Source organism: Triturus cristatus, chromosome 4_2 (assembly GCF_964204655.1).
Source record: "Triturus cristatus chromosome 4_2, aTriCri1.1, whole genome shotgun sequence".
Classification (NCBI taxonomy): Eukaryota; Metazoa; Chordata; class Amphibia; order Caudata; family Salamandridae; genus Triturus; species Triturus cristatus.
Genome location: NC_140586.1, coordinates 208,873,529 through 208,886,245, shown reverse-complemented (window position 1 = coordinate 208,886,245; position 12,717 = coordinate 208,873,529). Strand labels below are relative to the sequence as shown.

Here is a 12,717-nt window from a genome sequence, read left to right as displayed (position 1 = left end):
ATATCGACGATCGCAGTTATCTCTGGGATATGCGACCGGCTGGCTCGTGATCCCTTGAGGAGTGGGTTGCAGGTACGAGGAATGGCAGCAACCACTCGGTCCTGTGTCAGTCACAAGTGAGGTGAATACTGGTTACCCGGGCAGCCTTGATGAAGTTGCATGAATAGGTGGCAACGAAACATGTCTGCTTTTCTGTGAAAATGGCTTACAATTAACCATTTTTAAAATTGAGGACGCTCTCAGCACCAAATAAAATTATATTTAGCAAGTGAGTTGTACCTCATTTTAAATGTGAGAATTGCATTTCTGTTCTTATGGGACGAGCGGGCACTTTAGTGACACAAAGCACTGACAGTGCATTTGTGCACATTAGTTTCACTGTTACTTTCCCTTTTCTCACCTCTGAGAATTCTATCAAAAAGTACACATTTTCTTTTTTCATTTGGGTAAGAAAGTGACCGATGATCATAAGTGGGTGAGCTAGTGAGTACCAACCAGCAAGCCCCCCTTGGTGTTACCACCGTGAGACACTTTCTTACCTTTCTCACACTTTTTCACAAACTCTGTGTGGACACAAAAATTCTTTCATAGGGAATTTTTTCTTTTATGAGATGTGGTGTATTGACGTTTCTTTTGTGAAATTGAACAATTAGACATTAGGCTATCGGTGATATGCCTTGCCTTGGAGGAAGTTTTGAAATTTCTTATAAACTCCTCATATGTTTGTAGCGTATATCTAGTTGTTTGTAATTGGTCAGGTCTACTTTTGTTTGTAGACAGTCGTTTACTATCACCTATTTGGCAATTTGTTTATGAAGCCTGACTGGTAGTGTAAAATAAGGCGATATTATGTGTAAACGAGATACTAATATTGCAGTAACGTATAAGATTGAAGTTCAAAAATTCCATCCGCCTATACCGATTCTTTTCTTTATTGTTATGAATAATTAATTAAAATGCATAAAAGAATAAGCAATGGTTCCATGATTAATACTAAAACAATAAAAACCATGATGTCCAATAACAAAACAGGTGATCATTTAAAATTGTCAACAGTATGCTAGGTTTAAGACACAAATATGACAAAACACTAAAGGTGATCAGATAATAGGATGTACTTCCAATGTCTTGAGCTTTTGATTCGGTTTTGTTAGAAATTTGGTAAAATCGCGGTTTAAAAATGAGTCCGCTGGGTTGAAGCAGGCAGTAACTGCGTGTCTGCTTGCTCATATGCCCCTGTTGTTGAAGGGCACTCTTAGGAGGGCTCTCCTTTCTGTTTGAAGTTTGGGTTAGATGCATAATAGGTGCACTATATCTTCCACACTCATCCCACATAAACAGCAGGAGTTTAAAGTTTCAGGCCGTTACCAGTGCAAAGTGTTGGCGAGGGCGGGTAAATGACCAACTCGGAACCTCATCCATTTCCTCCTTAAGTGTGGAGCTCAACTTGCGCTCAAATAGCGCCGTGGCCTGACAGTTTTGCAGTCATGTAATATCTGTATGTGAGATCTTTTCTCCAGCATACTCTTGTCTTTAGTTGCCGAGAGCTGCCTCATTGAGTGATTAATTGACTTTATGAATACAGTAGGGGACATTTAGGTCCCATAGTGATAGGGACCCGAAGGTGGTAGTAGCAGATTCAAGGTATAACCTGGCTGGGGCAGTTTGGTTTCTTTACATTTCTAACTATAAGGTTTATTTAAGGATTTGTCGTCTGACGTCCTCAGTTTCTACCAGGTTTTAAAATATGCTCCCTTTCTTGCAATTGATTGCTTCACCAACCCAAACTGCAGCCAAATTTGAGCAGGGGAGGTGTTGGTGGGTAGACTAAAGAGTTGTTTGTAAGCTTTTGAGATGATTTATGTCAAGTTCTGCTGTGTCCCGGGAAAGAAAGGTGCCATTGTCATCAAATAGAACGCTTGCATATTTATACTCATTTACACATTCCAGCTGTTAGTTGTATAGATCTCCGTATGGCATGTTCTGTTTCCTGTTTTTCATCATCATGACCTTGTTTGTTTTTTTGGCTACTGATCATACAATTCTTTATTGTGTAACTTGATAGTACGTTAATGAGGAGCAGCAAGCTGACTTTAGTTTGGCTAAGAAGAATGACATCATCCACAGACAACAAGTTTGAGATACATAGACATCCCCATCTTATGTGGGTGAGAGTTGACTGAATCAAGAACTTGCCGCAAATTAGCCAAAAGCAGGTTAAAAAAGATACGACACCAGGACACACCCTTGTTTTAAAGCCCGTTAAGTGTTGATCTTCCTTGAACGGATGGTGCCGTCATCCATTTTTATTCTCCTACACGTATCCGAGTAGACAAGTTGTATTGCAGTCAGCCTATATGGGGTGCAAGCAGTGGGGTCTTTGCCATGTTTTAAAAGTAAAAAAAAAATGTAGGTTCAGTTATGGTGTTGGTGGCTGACTGGTAAGCTAGGAAATAAAGGACAATTTTGATAGTATGCTAACTAGTAATTCTTGGTAGGCTTTATGAAATGAGCCCGCCTTCAACAACCAGTCGTCGAGATAGGGGAAGACTGGAACCCCCAATCTGCGCAGATGAGCTGCGACCACCGCCATCACTTTCGTGAACACCCGAGGGGCACTGGTGAGGCCGAAGGGGAGCACGGTAAACTGAAAATGCTCCTGGCCCACCGTGAACCGCAGGTAACGCCGGTGGGCCGGCAGGACGGGTATGTGGAAATAAGCGTCCTGCAAGTCCAACGCTAACATCCAGTCTCAAGGGTCTTGGGCAGCCAGAACCTGAGCTAAGGTGAGCATCTTGAACCTCTCCTTCCGGAGGAAGGCGTTGACGCTCCTGAGGTCCAAGATAGGGCGTAGGCCCCCTTTGCCCTTCTTGGGAACCAGAAAGTAGTGGGAATAACAACCACGACCTACTTCTGGACCAGGAACGCGCTTGATGGCCCCTTTGGCCAAGAGGGCCATAACTTCCTCCTGCAGAAGATTCAAGTGATCCCCCGACATGCGGTGGTACTGCGGTGGCATGGCTGGAGGGGTCGCCTCGAAGGGGAGGGAGTAGCCCCTTCGGACGATTTGCAGCACCCACCTGTCCAACGTGATGGAACGCCAGTGGAGCAGGTGATGGCGAACTCTGCCTCCCACTGGCGTGGAATGGGCCTGAAAGCACGGACTAGGAGGGCTTTGAGGCGGATGCTGCTGGGGCAGATGTGGGCGGACAGGCACGTTGTCCCCCTGTACCACCTCGGCGGAATCCACGTCCGCGACCGCGTGGAGGTTGGTTCTGCGGCCTGTGGCTAGGCAGACGTGAGGGGGCGCCCCTTCCTTGGCCACGAAAGTAGCGAAAAGCGGAAGCTTGCAGGTGCGGGCCGAGGCCCAAGGACTTGGCTGTAGGCCTGGAGTCCTTAAAGCGATCCAGCGCACTATCCGCTTTGTCGCCAAAAAGGCGACTTCCATCGAAGGGCATGTCCATGAGGGTGCTCAGGAGATCCCCAGAAAAACTGGTGGACTGCAACCAGGTGTGGCGGCGAAGTGCCACCATGGTCGGCATTGCCCGACCTAGCGAGTCCGTAGTGTCCAGTCCACATCGGATTGCATGCCGTGTTGCATCCCGCCCCTCGGCAAGAGCCTGGGCGAGCCGTGTCCGGGCCTCCTCCGGGCACTGGGGCAGCACGTTCTCCACCGTATCCCACAGGGAGTGGGAGTAACTGTCCAAGAGACAAGCGGTGTTAATAGAACGCAATCCCAAACTAAGTGAGGAGAACAGCTTCTTACCAAACTGTTCTAGTCTCTTGCATTCGCGATCCGGGGGAGCGGACGGGAAGGAGGTCTGGGAAGTAGAGGTCTGGATAACCAGGCTCTCGGGTGTGGGGTGCATGGACAGAAAACTGGGGTCGCCTGGTACAGGGCGGTGGCGCCGGGCCACGTTCCGGTCCACAGGAGGGACTATGGAGGGCTTGGACCAGCTGCCCTCAAGAACGTTATCCAGTGCTTCATTTAACTGCTGCAGAGGCTCCGAGGAGCTTGCTGACGGTTGGAGCACCTCAGTGAGGAGGTAGGTCCTCACGGCCACAGCAGGTAGCTCCAGCCCAAGGGCTTCGGCCGCCTTGCGCAGCACCACAGAGAATGCAGCACCTTCCTCCGAAGCCACGGTCGGAGGAGAGATGAAGCCAGTGTCAGGGGAGGTAGCCAGACCACTGGCATCCCCCAGCTCGTCTGCCCAGTCCTGAGATAACTGACCCTGCCGGGTCAGAGGGTCCTCAGACCCCTCCCAGTCATCACCGTCATCCGATTCCTGGTAGACAGGAGGAATGATCGGAGCCGGGCGGAAGATGAATTTGCCACCTATCGGCGTCAGGTGCGGCGCCGGACGGCGCGCTCCGACGCTGGACCGGGACTAAACTGGGGAACGGCGCCGTCCGAAGGCGGCGCCGGGGGTGGCACAGGAGTCGGCGCCTGTCGGAGGGGTCGTGAGGTCGACCGGCGCCGACTGGGATCCAGGCCTGGATCCCGCGGGGACCTGCGGTGTCGGAACCGGAGTCGGCGACGGCGCCGGGGCCGCCGGCTTGCTAGGCCTCCCAGTCGAGCCTGCGGGGCCCGAAGGCGCACAGGCAGGCGTCGACGGCGGAGCCAGGGTCCTCATTGCCTCGAGGAAGGCACTGATCTCTGCCGAAGTCGCGCCAGCCCCAGGGACTGGCGGGTATAGGGACGGCCATGACTCCGACGGAGCCGCGTGGGTGGTACTACCCGAACCCTCGGCCGATTCGCGCGACCGGCGCCTGAAGAGCGATGTCGCCTCTTGGACTTCTTACTATGCTTCGACTTAACCGAAGACTTGCAACCCGACGAGTGGTGGTGATGGCTGCGACTCCGCGACCGGTCCCTAGACCTCCTCCTCGACCGGGACCGTGAATGGTGCGGAGCCGACTGCCAGAGCTCGAGTAGCTTGCGGGACCGCTCCCACCTAGCCTTCGAAGCCAAGGCCTGGCAGTCGGGGCACGACTCGGCATCGTGGTCAGGCCCCAGGCAGTAAAGGCACCGGCGGTGGTGGTCCGTAACCGACATCAGTCGATGACAGGAGTCGCAAGCTTTAAAGCCAGGCATCCCTACCGGCACCAGAGTCGAGTCGAGATCAAACCAAAAGAGTTCAAAAAGTTTAGTCAAAAATGACTAAAGGGTATGCTTCTTCCCGGATCGGAGCTTACTGGCGCGGAAAAAAGAAGAACTGACGTCAGCGCGCGAGGGTGTCGTCTAAGTACTCCGACGTCAGCCCGGCGATCACGACGATGACACCGGCGACGGACGCTGAGCCGCAGACTACGCCTAGCGACGCGCAAGGGTATTGCTGACGAAAATCTTTGTGGATCCAGCCTGACGCCTGGGGATATTCTAAGGTGAGGAATCTAAGTTGAGGAATCTAACTAACGTGTTTCTTTCAGATACGGAGAATGTATCTGGTCCCGGCTCTTTGCTATGTGATAACGCTAGCCATTCTGATTTGTCAGCAGGACCAGGGGTTTCACAAATGATAAGATCAAGGGTATCACACTGGGGGAAAGGAATATAACTTCAGTGTTTGTTTTATAAGCCAAAACTTCGTCTTGTGATTAATAAAGGAAGGAGTAATAAGAAATTAAATACTTGAATTATTTCTTGGGTGTCTCTGAGAAAATTGCTTGTTATGTCGGTTATAATATTATTAAGACATATCATTGAGCGTTCTTGAGATTGTAGTCAAGAATATAATCAGCCTTATCTCTTTTTTCCTAATATTTCTGGTTAAACATAACTCAAATTTCCAGCAGTATCTCTTGTTAGCAATTGCTCTAATTGACCCCTTGATGTTCCTCAAATTCTTCATGTGTTTTTTGTGACCAGTTTGATTTGTGTTGTGCTTCTACCTATGTAAAGGTCTTTTTAAATTTTAGCGAGTCTCATCAGTGTTGCTGTATATGCTATTAGATCATATCTCATCTAAATCCCAGATTGTATCCCCCGGTGACCTCTCCATTATTGTTTTCACTAAAGTAACTCTCTACAATCTCCTTTACGGTTTCCATCGGGGTTTGGTCTCAAAGGTGATTTCATTAATATACCAAAGTTTGCAACAAGAGTGAATTGATGGCATTAGATCTAAGTGGAGTATCACCGGGGCACGATCTGATAGGATATGGGTGACTATAGTGGGAGATAGTGTGTAGACCATTTGCATTTTGCTGACCACAAAGAAATCTGTCTTCGTGAGAGTTTTGTGTTTGTCTAGAAAAAGGTATTGGTTTTTTTCACCTATATGTTGTTACGTCGATGCATCTAATAGATCAAGGTCAGGTATACCTAGTAGAAGGGAGGGTGGTGCATGCTGGCAGCTAAGTCGAGCTATGGATTTAATTTTAAAGGGATGGATAATGGCATTACTGTAGCTTCCATTTATCAAATTCTCTTTCGCAAACTTGGCTATAGTTGGAAATAGGTCTGTGTAAAATTGAACTTTTGTCTTCATTTAGGTTATAGATTGAAAATAAAGTGTTGGTCATTCTTTTCTGCGTGCTAAGATCCGGCCCTCTCTATAATACCATCTGTCTTTTACCCTGAGTAGCATACAGCATTGAAACAGGATCGCTTCTCCTTTTGTTTTGCTTAAAGAGTGAGACTGTAACCAATACCGGTAGTGGCGTAGACTAAGTGAATCAACTTCCAGAACATGGTGTTCCTGTAATAGTGCAGTGTCATCTTCCTGAAAATATTACCACTGCAACAGGGCTTGCATTTTAATGTGCAAAATGAGACCCTGTAGTTTAGTGTGGCTTTTTAAATTGGGCAATGAATGTTCAGTAAACTCGTATGGGCAGTGTTGCAATGGGGAACTCTACCTTTCTTAGTATGTGTAGAAGAGAGCAGTGTGATCATCATTCTGTGGAGTGGATGCCTCACTCCTCTGCCTTGCATATCCCTCACATGGCGACACTCTGTCAGAACCTGTTCGGGGGCCACAGAGATACTGGGCCCCAACTGTGGTAGTTGAGGTCCTTTGCCACTGATGCTCTGTGGTCCGTCCTACTATGGCTCTGCAAACTGGGCCAAGTACAACCCCTTCCACAGTTGATTATCAAAGTAGGAGTGCAGCCAGTCACAAGCTGCCACCAGTCACAAGCGTCTTAGGGATATAGTGTGGGGCCATGAGCTCATAGCTTATCAGTCAACCAAATACAAAATAACTATAATGTCCAACTTAGTGCCTGTCTCTTAAAGAGAGTTCTTTTTAATTTCACAGCTGTACTTAAAACTACACAATTCAATCCACTTTTCAAGGGAGTGATCCTGGTAACAACTTGCTTGTGGGTGCTATACTTCTTTTCCCCCTCATTGGTCCTTCCCACCCAAGTGACACTAGTTGACTGTATTCCCCAGTAATTTTAGTAAAAGCATGAGTTGAGTTGCATATTTTGTTTCCCCAAAAGTCAAATGCGCAATCAGTTTACTCGTTTCTTGAAGTTCTTACCTCTGGTAGTGTAGTGCATAGAAATTCAGTTGCTTAGTCCTTCATGTTCTTTAGCGCAAACTCAGCAATTCACTCCCACCACGGGCGGAGGCCTGTGATGAACACATACAGCAGCTGCTAGAAAGTCTGGGTGGGGCTCAAGTCCGCCCTGAGCTAAGCACCCAAAGTTGACCGGGGTCAGCCAGTGGGCGTTGGCACCAATGTGAAGGCACCTGTCATAGCCGTTGTGGCTCCGTCATAGGCTGTTGAGTAGTTCGAACAGGTGCTGCCCTGACCAGGCCGAACAGTACACTGAGGCAGTTTCAGCCAGAACAAAGTTGATCAGTAGAGACATGTAGACTTTTGCTGTTCTTGCCAGGCACTGTGAAGAGGAAGAGAAACTTGTGCAGTATGGGTCACTCTTGGCTTTGCTCGCAGGCAGTCTGGTTCCTCTGGGTGTTCCTCAAAACAGAAAAACACTGCACTTCTGGCCAGTCTCTCCTTTTACTGGACCAGGCACTCTCTTTGTCACCTAAGTAGACCCTCTGCCTCTCTACTAAGCTGCAGACTTCAGGCAATATCCCCACACCTCTTGGGATATGAAGGACTTGGAATTGCCACAAAGTGGTTTACCTCCTCTTTTCATGCACACTTTGTAGAAAGGGGGTGTGAATCTACTATCTGAAAATTAGGAACCAGTTGGGGTGGTTCTCTTTCAAATGCCTTTCTCTGGCTGCGCTACTGACCCAGCCTTTGTGTAAAGCAATGTTTCTCATCGTAGGTAGCGCTGGAGCTGCCGCCATACTGCAGCACTCCCAACACTAGCACAATGAAGTGTGAGATTTCTACACCTGGTTATCATCCGCTTCTCTGAAGTAGTAATCGGGGACAGACAGGCTGACCTGACCTAGAAGCTTCCTCACCATAAACAACAGAACTTGCAGGTCCGCTCTTCAGCCCAACGATCTACCAAATGGCAGCCCTCTGGAAGAAGTAAATTAGAAGCCCCTTTCTAAAAAAATATTTTTGAAATTTCTAAAGGTTACCCTGTCTCCATCCATCTTGCTTTAGTATCTGAATCTCCACCCTTCCGCCACAGGAATTCAGGAAATACACTCCCACTCTCTGGGGAAGGTGTCCTCTTACTCCATCTGGTGCCACGCTAAACCAGGCGCTTCAAAAATGGTTCCAATTGACTTCAGTACTCAGACTCGTGCACATAGATTCCTACTATTCATATACTACACCCATGCACTTGGCATACACACAGAATGTCAGCTGAAAGGTTTTGGACACTCAAATAACAGAGGTTCTTTGTACGAGAGAGCCCATAGTCCACACTGAGTCATGTGCAAAGGTCTGGTCCTACAATCAATCACAAATTATGGCATTCTGCCACCACTGCTTTATGTACTACACCCTGGACATGGATAGTTATTGTCTGTCTACTATTATACTATTTGAGTATGCTTAGTGTGCCTCTCCATGTTATAGGATAGGTCCTCAACCTCCCATAGTTAAAGACAGACCTATGCCTCTGTCTGCATGCTAGATTACTGTGAGATACACATGTTTTGGGCACTCGGGAAAGGGAAGCATGCTGTGTACCATGCAAGGGACATTTCCATCCCAACACCCTCATTCTTTATCACATGATATGAACTGACTTAAAATCTAAACTATAAAGCATGAAACTCAAAATGCTAAATTCAAACAGTGAAGCTTCAAACAAAAACATAATTAAATTTGGACTATGCCAGATTACGCCAACAAGCCCTTGTGGGCCTGCGTCTGAAAGGCTTTTCAATCTACATTGCCCCATAGCTCACACAAGTCGATCAAGAAAGCAAGATACACAACTAGAGCAATGTAACTATTTTGACTCCTAAATATAGTGCATGATCTGAACAAAACAAAGGTCCATATGTGGATGTTAAAGAGCTTGTTTGCGAAATATAATGGGAAAAAGAACATGGACGTGTCCTCAACCTGATTTGTTGAGGGAACCTTTTTCTTGGTCAAGTCTCAAATGCCTAACTGCTCTTTGGACACTTCTAGAATGCTGCTTTTGTCACTCTTCACATAATTCTTCCCTTTGCATTCATTTATTTTGTGGCATTTGTGGATGTCTCAGAATTTGCAAAGTTCAGATTGTCTCTTGCTTCATTCACTTTATGATCTAATAGAGTGTTTTTGTTACTGAGAGTGAAAGACAGATAAAATGGAAAGTCTTGCCTGTATGATAGTTTCCCATGAATATTGGTTTTTTTGGGTGGACCCTACCAGACAGCACAGCTGTCTGTTTGCAAAAGACATATAGTGGGCTTACCTAGAACAGAGGTGCTTGCAGACTGCCCATTGCTTACCACTGATTTGCTTTACTGTCAGTCTCATTGGTCTGTTTCTTATTCGATGGCTTGCTTTGTCCATCTTGCGTCTGTCCCTTCTCTGGTGCAATTCCAATTTACTTGTCCTTTTACTGCTCACTTTTAAGGAACTACTTTTTTCTTTTGTCTTAAGCACTCAATGAGAGTGCATGTGTTTTTCAGCTGTCTCCCTTAGTTTGCTTTTGTTCCCCCTCCATGCTCCATGTTGCTCTTGTGTGCTTCTCCCCCGCACTCATCCAGGATGCTCTCACCGTTGTGTGCTCACCCCCCTGGCTTTGCTTTCTACCTGTGTTTCTTTCACCAGCTCGACGGGGGTCTTTCTCTCACATGTTTGCTTCCCCATCCCCACACTCCACGTTGCGCTCTCTCTCTCTCTCACTCATTTGCTTTTCTCTGACTCCACCTGCGCCCTCTCTGTTGCTTCCCCCACAAGCACCCTCCATGTAGCTTCTCCTTACCTGGACACTGTGTTGCTTCTGTCCCCGTGCTGCTTCCCACCCCCAGTTTAAAAAATAAAATAAAAACGTTTTGGCATTTTTTTTCTTCTTATTTGCCAATTCAACTCGGATTGGTAAATAAAAAAAAATTGTGCCCATATAATTTTGTAGGCAAGCGCATTTGTGGTGCATGTGTCTACAAAATAATGCTGACTGCTACATTATAGGCCTTTTTTTTTTTCCTTTAGTCATGCTGCACAGCATTGCTAAAACCCATTGTCCAGATCAATAGGCCCCAAAGGCGAGACCTGTTCTATTTGCCAATGATTGTTTTCTAAAGTCTCTTCATTTTGCTGTTATGGATCATGACAGATGGAATAGTGTGATATGACCGCCTTAGAATGAAACAGTCCAATTTTCTAGGGCCTGAAAGTGGATCTTCCTTCAGTCGAAAAAAGTAAACTCTTGTAAGGACATTTAGAACCGGTTGTTTGCATAGTTGGATTACAGAAAACATTCTTGAGCGCAGTCCAGGAGGATTTCACAGTCATTGGTTGCTTAGATCAGATGTCGGAAGAGAGCCTGAATTTGGCCTCCCAGCCCAGCATTTGAAAAACTGGTTTTAATTCTGTGAACGCACGCATTGTTCATACCAGAACGATTTTTCTAGTCTTCCAAGTTGTCCTTGGGATCCTTTTGTTGACATTTAAGTACATCAACTCTGGAGCACAATTTCCCATGTTTATGTGCCTGCTCGGATACATTATTTTATTTATGATCAATTCTTGACTCTGCCTTTCGTAAAGAGTGGTCTAGCTCCATTAAGGCTGTTAGCTTATTTTCTTCACTGTTGTGATGTATTTTATAATTCCAGCAATAAAAGTTGAATTAATTCTTCAGTAGCCTCAAAATCTGGGAACTCCTATTTGATAACAGACTGGCAGCCTCCTTAATCCCCAATTCGTCTGTTTTTGTGAAGTTGGCATTCATTTGACGAATAGCGTTTTAGAGGCTTTTGGTCGTATTTATTCCATCACAGTGATTTCTTGACATAGGTTCTCAAGAATGCAACTCATTTTACAGCATCAATGGTAACCACTGACTGTTGATCTGCAAGCCTGCCTGCAATTGCTTTCTACAAAGAGCTGAAGTCTTTCTAGCCTAGTGATTATTACATTCAAGTTAAGATGGCCGCTGAGTAGGAGCCTCCGGGGGGGCTCCCGGTTTTGGGGATTACCAACTTGGTAGCTATCCCCGTAAAAACCAACTCACCGGCTCTCCACCCTCCTGCCCTCGGACCGGAATACATTCCCGCCCGGCACATATCACTGAAATCGAATTAGCTACCATCTTACCCGGGAACGACCGCCGCTTCAGCCCCGGTCTGCACCCTCGCTGCCCGACCTCGCTAGGCTGCTCTCCGGACGCTGGAGCGATTTGTTGCGGTGGTTTGCTGAGGAATGCCTGGTGACACAACACGGCTGGACCCTCCGTGCCCCGTGACTGCCTACACTTAGGTACGAGATCACCGGGCGCTGTGAGAGGCCCCTGGGTGCAGCTTCCTTTTGGAACGTCTCCCCCCCCCTTGTCCAGAAGATTGGGCTGTGAGCCCCTGCTGGCTACGGTCTGCCCACGACCTGGAAGACTCCGGAGGACCTGACCGAGCCCGGAGACCTGTTCCTCGCAGCGGGCGCTTTCCTCATCATCGCCCCGGAATACCCTCGTACGGGTCGGACTGTGGAGGGGGTAGGTGGCTACTGGCGCCATTTGCTCTCCGTGGCCATTTTGTGCCCTTTGGTGCTGTTGCCCCCGTACAGGCCAGGAGCCTGACGCCCGGCAGTGATGACCGGTGACACGCTTGTGCTCGACGCCGCTCTTTGTGTCCTCCGCGCATGCAATTCCCTGGAGTTCAGCACTTTATCTGATGCGCTGTCTGTGACTGCTCCTGCCATCACGTCTGACCAACGACAGCTCCCTACACACCAGCGACGTGGTGGAAGGCCGAGTGCTGGGCTCGACTGGCAGTCTGCCGGGAGCTCTGGTGAAATCTGGACTGCCAGTCTGATCTGACTGTTCGCTGCCTCTCAGTGCCTGAGCCTCAGGGGGCCTCTAAGACGAAGGGTGGACACTTTGCCTGACCCCAAAATGGCAGATGACATTGCGCTCCTTAGTCAACCTCGCATCGTAAGCAAGGCCTCTAAGCCTCTGTCCCTCACTTGCCACAGACAGCCGCCCTGATATCTGACCGCACACACCACATCCCTCTCGGCATTGCCTGAGGCTATCCTGGCCCTACACAAACCTCACTCTGCCTGACTTTAACATGGCCGCTACCTACGAGGTCTGACTCGACTTCTCAAACCTAAACGAATTTTGCTCAGCTCAGCTTACCTGACTACACGCCAACCGTAGTAATTAAGCCTG

The 12,717-nt window shown here is 47.8% G+C and overlaps 1 protein-coding gene across 1 annotated transcript in view; it reads left to right on the top strand.

Annotated features, from left to right (window-relative positions):
• Nucleotides 1–12,717, top strand: part of PMM1 (phosphomannomutase 1) — a 57,002-nt gene that overhangs the window by 12,877 nt on the left and 31,408 nt on the right. The gene's annotated exons all lie outside the window — the stretch shown is intronic.